Here is an 8,417-nt window from a genome sequence, read left to right as displayed (position 1 = left end):
AAAAAAAAAAAAAAAAAAAAAAAAAGAAGAACCTCACCCAGGAGAAGCAACTTGGGGTCAGTGCAGAGAATCATCTTTTTCAATGTTACGTGGTGTGTAATTGAAAATGAAACTTAGGTTCCTGTGAATTCCAGGATACTCATGTCCCAAATCTAAAATGGAGGTTCATCATTTATTCCAAGAATGTCCTGTGTTTAGCATCTAAACAAAAGCTTGATTCTAGTGTAAAATACACTCAGAATCACTTAGAGTTAAAAACTCTTGTAGTATTTTTATCTTTTCTAATATGCTACAATCCACCCACCTGAAGACCTTTGCCCATAACGCTCTGCAGTGCTTCTCTCTCTTTCCCCACGCACACCATTGCTTCATTCAGCTAAAGCCAAATCTTTACTCAGATCTGATCCACATCTTAGTTTCCCTTCACCATCCTCAATCCCAAATTCCATAAACTAGGTCATTTCTTTATCTTACCCTGTCCTCCTTTCCTTCGTGGGACTAATTAATTCCACTTCCAAATTGAGACTTATTTATGTGATCATTTCATCATATGAATCACTCATTTATGTGATTATTTCATTCATAAGGGCAGTGAGTATATCTGCTTTCCTCAACTTTATCTCTTCATGTCCTGAGATGGCCACAGGTTGATGTGCTTAAATGTTTCTTCAATGACGAGGGGATTTACTGAGATTTACTGAATGGCAAATGGAGGGGTGAATAAACAGGAAAAATCCAAGTTCTGGGATGGTTAAGGTGAAGGATGTTGAGCTTAGAAAAGGTATAAGGTTATTGAAAAAGAAATAACTCATGGCATTCTCCAACCCTTGTCTTAATATAGATTATTCTAAATGTAAGACCTATGATAAGGACATGAGGGCAAATAGTTTGTTTAGAAATCAAGACCAGGGGAGTGGGGACAGGGTGAAGGAAAGGACTTCCTGAAATTAGGTGCATCACTGAGGTCACTGTGCAGGTGACAATGACAAGTCCACACCAGGATGTCTGTGTACAGACTGCCATCCAGGACTATCCTTCCATAAGATGAGATGCTTGGAAATATGTCTGTGGGTTTCTTTTTCCCACTGTTTGAAGTTTTCCCCCGGAAATTGTCAGATTCTTCAAGTTTGGGGCTAAAATTGTTTTAGATAGTGTCATTACACACAAATATTGGGAGATGCGTGGTCATCCCTAAAGTAGGTGCTGTCCATGTGATTCTGAGGCCAACAGAGCTCCCCACCAAACCCGATTGGAAATCAACAGTAACCCAAAGGGGTATACAGTGCAGTACTAAAATCTTGTGCCCGAAAACAAAATTCAGTGGATTTAATGAAGTTTCTGGTATTTTGACTTTCAGCCCTTCTAGAAATTTCTGCTTGTTTGCCACCTGGACTGTAACACAAAATTTATGCTGCATTCCTCTTATTCCTCTTCCTCTTTCCACACTATATTTCACTTCTGAAATTAGAAGCTCTTCTTTTCCTTCTAAGCAGAACTAAGCCAAAAAAATTAGTCACTGTCCACAACAAACCACACTTCCAGATCATTGCAGGACATGCCTGTGACAGCTGATGCTCAGTTGAGTGTCCAGCAGTGAGGTAGTTGACACAGCAGCTGCCTAAAGAAGGAAACCACCAAGGACTTGGGGGTGGGGGGGGCGTGTGTTTGTTAACATCTTTGTTTTCGGCTCGGCGCCTGTGGCTTAAGTGGCTAAGGTGCCAGCCACATACACCTAAGGTGGCGGGTTCAAATCCAGCCAGGGCCCGCCAAACAACAATGATGGCTGCAACCGAAAAAAAAAAATAGCCAGGCATTGTGGCAGGCGCCTGTGGTCCCAGCTACTTGGGAGGCTGAGGCAGGAGACTCGCTTGAGCCCAGGAGTTGGAGGTTGCTGTGAGCTGTGATGCCACGGCACTCTACCCAGGGGGACAGCTTGAGGCTCGGTCTCAAAAAAAAAAAAATCTTTGTTTTCTTTTCTTTTGTTTTTAGTTGACTAATAATAATTATATATTTATATGGTACAGTGTGAGATTATGATACATGTACATACTATGAAAAGATTAAATAAAGCTAGTTAACATACCTTTCACCTCACATAATTATCACCTTTTTGTGGTAAAAACACTTAAAATGTACTGTTTTAGCCATTCTGAAATATACAATTCATCATTATTGACTCTAGTCACTGTGCTGTGCAATAGATCTCAAAAATGTATTCCTTGTGCCTAATGGAAACTTTATCTTTGGCCCATATTTCCCCAATGCCCCAACCCCCAGCTCCTGGCAACCATCGTTCTACCCCATGCTTCCATGAGTTAGACTTTTTTAGTTTATTTTTTATTTATTTTCTTATTTATTCATTTATTTATTTAGAAACAGAGTCTCACGTTGTCAGCCTGGGTAGAGTGCCATGGCATCATCATAGCTCACAGCAATTCAACTCTTGGGCTTGAGCAATCCTCTTACCTTGGCCTCCCAAGTAGTTGGGACCCCAGGCCCAGCTAGTTTTTCTATTTTTAGTAGAAATGGAGCCTCACTGTTGCTCAGGCTGGTCTTGAACTTCTGAGCTCAAGCAATTCAGAGTGCTGGGATTACAGGTGTGAGTCACCTCACCCAGCCAGTTAGACTTGCTTCGATTCTAAGTCGTGAGATTGTGTGGTGTTGGTCTTTCTGTGCCTGTTTTCTCATACTTCTGAAGGCAGCTGAGTGAGTGAAGTAGAAACAGCCACTGGTCACCTGCCTGTACCTTCCTGTATATACTCAGGGACAGCAGACAGCGGAGACAAGAGTGGCCAGGAGCGGTGACAACCAGCTTTGTTATAAGAGAATGAAGTAAGAATTTTCTGGAAGGCCAAAGGGAATAATATAGTCATTTACAAATATATGTTTACAGACCATAGTCTGTCACCTGCTTCCTTCAACTCAAAGAAACCTCTAGAGAAACTGGCCTGGAAGAAAACAAATATTCTTTCTATTTTTCTTATCATTTGTAATTTACGATCATACTTCATAAATATATTTGTCAATTAAAAATTAATTAAAAACAACTTTTTGGTCAGGCATGGTAACTCATGCCTATAATCCTAGCACTCCGGGAGACTGAGGTGGGAGGATCCCTTGAGCTCAGGAGTTAGAGATACACCTCAGCAGAGCAATATCCATCTTTACTAAAAATAGAAAAACTAGGCACAGCAGGCTGCCGAGCTGGGGCTGTGGAAGGAGTTATTATATACAAAAATCTTGTGAGACCACTGCACAGACAGAGTGATGATTGTACAAAGAGCGGTATTGAATTCCTGATCTGGAAAAAATGGTAATCCAGTGGCAGAGAATTTCCAAAGGGAAGAAGTCACTTTGCCAGATAATATCAATGAAAGACAAGTACAAGTTAGAACTCTTTATCTTTCTGTGGATCCTTACATGCATTGCAGAATGAATGAAGACACTGGCACTGATTATATAACACCTTGGCAGCTGTCTCAAGTGGTTGATGGTGGAGGTATTGGAATTATAGAAGAAAGCAAACACATAAATTTAACTACAGGCAATTTTGTGACTTCTTTTTATTGGCCTTGGCAAACCAAGGTTATTCTGGATGGAAATAGCCTTGAAAAGGTCGACCCACAACTTATGGATGGACACCTTTCATATTTTCTTGGAGCTGCAGGAATACCTGGTTTGACTTCCTTGATTGGAATATAGGAATAAGGTCATATAACTGCTGGATCTAATCAGACAGTGGTTGTCAGTGAGGCTGCAGGTGCCTGTGGATCCTTGGCTGGGCAGATTGGCCATTTGCTGGGTTGTTCCAGAGTGGTAGGAATTTGTGGAACACATGAGAAATGCCTACTTTTGACCTCTGAACTTGGCTTTGATGCTGCAAGTAATTATTAAAAAGGAAATATGGCAGAACAACTCCATGAATTATGCCCAGGTGGACTGGATATTTATTTTGAAAATGTTGGTGGTGACATCAGTGATAAAGTGATAAGTCAGATGAATCAGAACAGCCACATTATCCTATGTGGTCAAATTTCTCAGTACAACAAAGATGTGCCTTATCCTCTGCCACTGCCCCATGCAATAGAGGCAGTTCAGAAAGAAAGATACATCACAAGAGAAAGATTTCTGGTGTTAAATTATAAGGACAAATTTGAACCTGGCATTCTACAGCTGAGTCAATGGTTTAAAGAAGGAAAATTACAAATATGTATTACATGTATGTTTGTAATTTCCCCTTTATAATAATATATCAGGTGTATCCAGATTAGGGAGAATGATTTTGAAGTATTTCTTCTTTCTCTATTGTCTATAAGCTTTGGCATAGTCTGGTTTTTTGAAGTTATCTTTTACTTTTATTTATAAATATTAGTTGTCTATCTTTTGAGACTTTGAAAAAAACAAAATAAGAAGAAGTTAACTGATGACTCCATACTGAACTTCAGAGTCAAAGCATTCTATAATAGACATACTCCTATCTGACAATGTGAATGTTACTTTCTTTGCATTATTGTTATTATTATTGCTTAATATTTTGATGTGGCAATCATCTGATTTCTTTTCTGAATATATTTATCTTCATTCATTCTTTATGAGGTTTTTGGTCTTAGTCCTTATGTTAAACATTGTTATTGTTATTAAATTTTAAGCCTTTTTAATTCTGTGAAGGCAAAAGTGGAAACCTAATAAATACATGTATATGTAAGAAAAATAAATTTTAAAAATGTACAAAACCAAAAAAAAAAAAAAAAGGAAAATTAAAGATCAAAGAGACTGTGATAAAACGATTGGAAAACATGGAAGCTGCATTGCAATCCTGGATGACGGGAGGTAACACTGAAAAGCAGATCATTTGCATTTCAGAAGAAATCTCTTTAGAGTCTCTGTAAATGTCTTCATCAAGGAAATCACAGATTTCTTTCCATTTTGCAAAAAGATTTTTAAGATACATTTTTTTTAAAACCTCAGATTACAGATAAGTCTTGATTTAAATCATATCACGTGGGCACATGGGTGTTCCTTTCTCAGTTGCATCTTTCCTATATCTTGTAACACGACTGATTTTTCTTTTTTTGCCAAAACTAGTATTACATATTCATATTGGATATTCTGAAACTATTGGAGTTTTGATATAACTATTAATGGACTGTACACCACATATTTTTAAAATTAATAACCTTTATTAACTTACAGTGGAATTCTTGAGAGGCACTTAGTAAACATTTGCTGAGCTAGAAATGTTTTACATGATTCTTGGTGTAAGACTATAACCAGGACGGCCCTTCCATATTGTAGACAGAAAAGAGACTTAGTGGTCTGATGTATATGTAGGGATTGGGGGTAGGGTTGAGCGTATCAGAGCTTGTGGAACAGTTTTGGGGATGGGAGCAGAAGCTTTGGGTTGGGGATAGTATGAGAAGATAAATAATTGAAGTTGGTTAAGTTGATAGAGAGACCACTAGATATCTTACAGAGGATGGATGACCTATTTGTATTTTGCCAAATAATTTGCTGTACAGCCTAAGCAATGTATGTATTGATAAAAGCACATATTTGTCTATGTTAGCGGGCACATACTGTTAAGCAGCTGTAAACATTTAGAGGGGAAATAGACATAAACATCACCCGGGGTTTTAGGTGATTAGAAAGATTGAAACAACAAAGATGGCTTCAGAAAATGACAGGGTTGAGCGGGCAAATTAACAAATGGTTGTAAACATGAATGTTCAAGAACTGATGTATCTCTAAATAAAAGTTTATTAGTTGTAAAAAATAAAAATAGAAATCTAGCCAGGCATTGTGGTGGGTACCGGTAGTCCCTGCTCAAGAGAACGAGGCAGACGGATCCCTTGAGCCCAAGCATTTGAGGTTGCTGTGAGCTATGACGCTATGGTACTATACCAAGGGTGACAAAGTGACACTCTAGCTCCTAATAATAATAATAATAAATTTAAATTTAAAAATTAACAGTGGTAGAGTCAAGATTTAAATGTAATACGTGAAACCATAAAAACCATAGGAAAAACTCTTGGACATTGGACTAGGCAAAGAATTTATGACTAAGTCCTCAAAATTAAATGTAACAAACTCAAAAAACAGACAAGTGGGGGGCGCTGGCGTTCTTTGAGACAGATGTCGTGCAGCCTCCTCATTTGCCCGCAAATAATAAACTTCCCTTCTCCTAAAAAAAAAAAAAAGAAAGAAAGAAAGAAAAGAAAAGAAGAGCAAAACAGCTTGTGAAGTGACTTCTGGGTTTCAGTTATGTCGAAATCTGAGCGAGGCTCCAAGGTGGTGGTTTAGAGACATCTCATCAGCAGCTCTGGGTGAGTTAGGGAAGAGGCTGGTCCAGCCGCCTCCACCTGGACTGTCCTGCCCAGAAACAGTACTGCCAAGGCTCAGAGAGACAGCGTGGGACACCAGGAGTGAAAAGGATAAGAAGGGCGGGAGACCTGCACCGAGAGCAGGTGCAAGGGGCACAGTGTCCCAGGGACAGAGCCTAATACGTGGAATCCCGGTAACGGGGGCTGGTGGGGAATAAATCTGCCAGAGGGACAGAGTGCGCCATTCTTCCGGGAATTGAGTGTGGCATGAGACCAGAAGGAATTGAGGTCCCACCGGACTCTAGGGGTCACAAAAAACGGGCCCTTTGGTGGAGGGCGGGAGAGACAGCGTCCGCCCATGGCAGCTTTGGGACAGAGTCTGACACCGGCATCTGGACACCCATGCCAGCAGCGTCCGGGCGGGTTTGGACGTGGACTTTGCCCGACAGGAGACCAGCCGCCCGCCGCCGCTTTAAGAGAGCCGGGTGAGGGGAGCAGAGATCACCCAAGTCCTGAGCCGGTTTGGAGCAGTTTTCCAGGGACCCAGCACAAACCCGGCTTGGATTCCACCTGCTAGGCTGGGACAGCCATCCCTGGGCTGACACGCAGGCGGGACTGTGACGGCCCCCCCTCTGAATCAGCCCGGACTTGGGGAGCCCACCTCCCACACAGCCCCCACCCACCCCAGACCTCCGGGTGCTGCTCCCAGAACCCGGCACCTCCCTAGGAAACCCCGCGTGGTCTCTGGGCCGCATCCCCCTCTGCCCTACGGACATCAACGCTCGCGCAGTTACCATGCCCAGAATAAAACAGGAAAAAACGAGTCCAGATCTCCACAGCGACCAACTGGAAACTTCCTTCCCCCAAACATTACAGATGTCATGTAGTTGTTTGTTTTTGCTTTTGTTTTTGTTTTTGTTTTTATTTCTAACGCTAGACCACAGCCTAGTGGTCTCACTAATTTTCCCCTTAATACTAGAAGGCTTCCTCTTGTACTTCATTTTTAAAATAGTATTTGTTTTCCTTTTTCCCTTTCCCTCCCTCCCTCCCTTCTTTCCTTCCTTTCTTTTCTTTTCTTTTCTTTTCTTTTCTTTTCTTTTCTTTTCTTTTCTTTTCTTTCTTTCTTTCTTGACAGATTCTCACTCTGGCACACTGGGTACAGTGCCCACAGCAACCTCAAACTCCTGGGCTCAAGTGATCCTCCTTCCTCAGCCTCCCAAGAAGCTGGGATTACAGACACCCACCAGAATGCCTGGGTAGTTTAACTATTTTTAGGAGAGACTAGTAGAGACAGGGTTTCACTCTTGCTCAGGCTGGTCTTGAGCTCCTGAGCTCAAGGAATCCACTCACCTCAGCCTCCCAGAGTGCTGGGATGACTGGCATGAGCCACCGTGCCTGGCCTCTTTTTCTTTCTTTCCTCATGACTTTCTTCTTTTCTTTCTCTCAAAACTCTCCTAGACAACTAAGATCATAGCAATTACAACTAAATATCTCTTCCTTTTTTTATTATTTTCTTTTGTTATCTCTTGCAGAACACAAAAGAGGATCATATTAACCCTTAAATATACAAAGATATGTAGACATTTTTTTCTTTTTCTTTATTTATTTTTATGTTTTTGTTTTTGTTTTCTGAGACAGTCTTACTGTATCACCCTCCGTAGAGTGCTGTGACATTACAGATCACAGCAACCTCAAACTCTTGGGCTTAAGCAATTTTCTTGCCTCAGCCTCCCAAGAAGCTGGGACTACAGGTGCCTGCCACAATGCCTGGGTATTTTTTTGGTTGAAGTGTCATTGTTGTTTGGCAGGCCTGGGCTGGATTCGAACTCACCAGCTCAGGTGTATGTGGCTGGAGCCCTAGCCATTGAGCTACAGGCACCGAGCCTATTTATTTTATTTTCTGAGACAGAGTCTGACTCTGTGGCCTGGGCCAGCTCATGGCAGCTTCTTCAAACCCCTGGGTGTGAGCAATTCTCCTTCCTCAGCCTCTTGAGTGGCTAGAACTGCAAGTACCTATCACTGCACACTGACTTTTTCTAGTTTTAGTAGAGATAGGCTCTTGCTCTTGTTCAGGCCAGTCCCAAGCTTCTGACTTCA

The 8,417-nt window shown here is 41.3% G+C and overlaps 1 pseudogene; it reads left to right on the top strand.

The window, feature by feature from the left end:
- The first annotated feature begins 3,267 nt into the window (after positions 1 to 3,267).
- Positions 3,268 to 4,889, top strand: LOC111722498 (annotated as a pseudogene).
- Positions 4,890 to 8,417: the final 3,528 nt, after the last annotated feature.

The sequence above is a fragment of the Otolemur garnettii genome, unplaced genomic scaffold (assembly GCF_000181295.1).
Source record: "Otolemur garnettii isolate 467f Iridium unplaced genomic scaffold, OtoGar3 scaffold00264, whole genome shotgun sequence".
NCBI classification, from domain to species: Eukaryota; Metazoa; Chordata; class Mammalia; order Primates; family Galagidae; genus Otolemur; species Otolemur garnettii.
The sequence above is the reverse complement of the archived record's forward strand: the minus strand, read 5'-3'. Positions and strand labels throughout refer to the sequence as shown.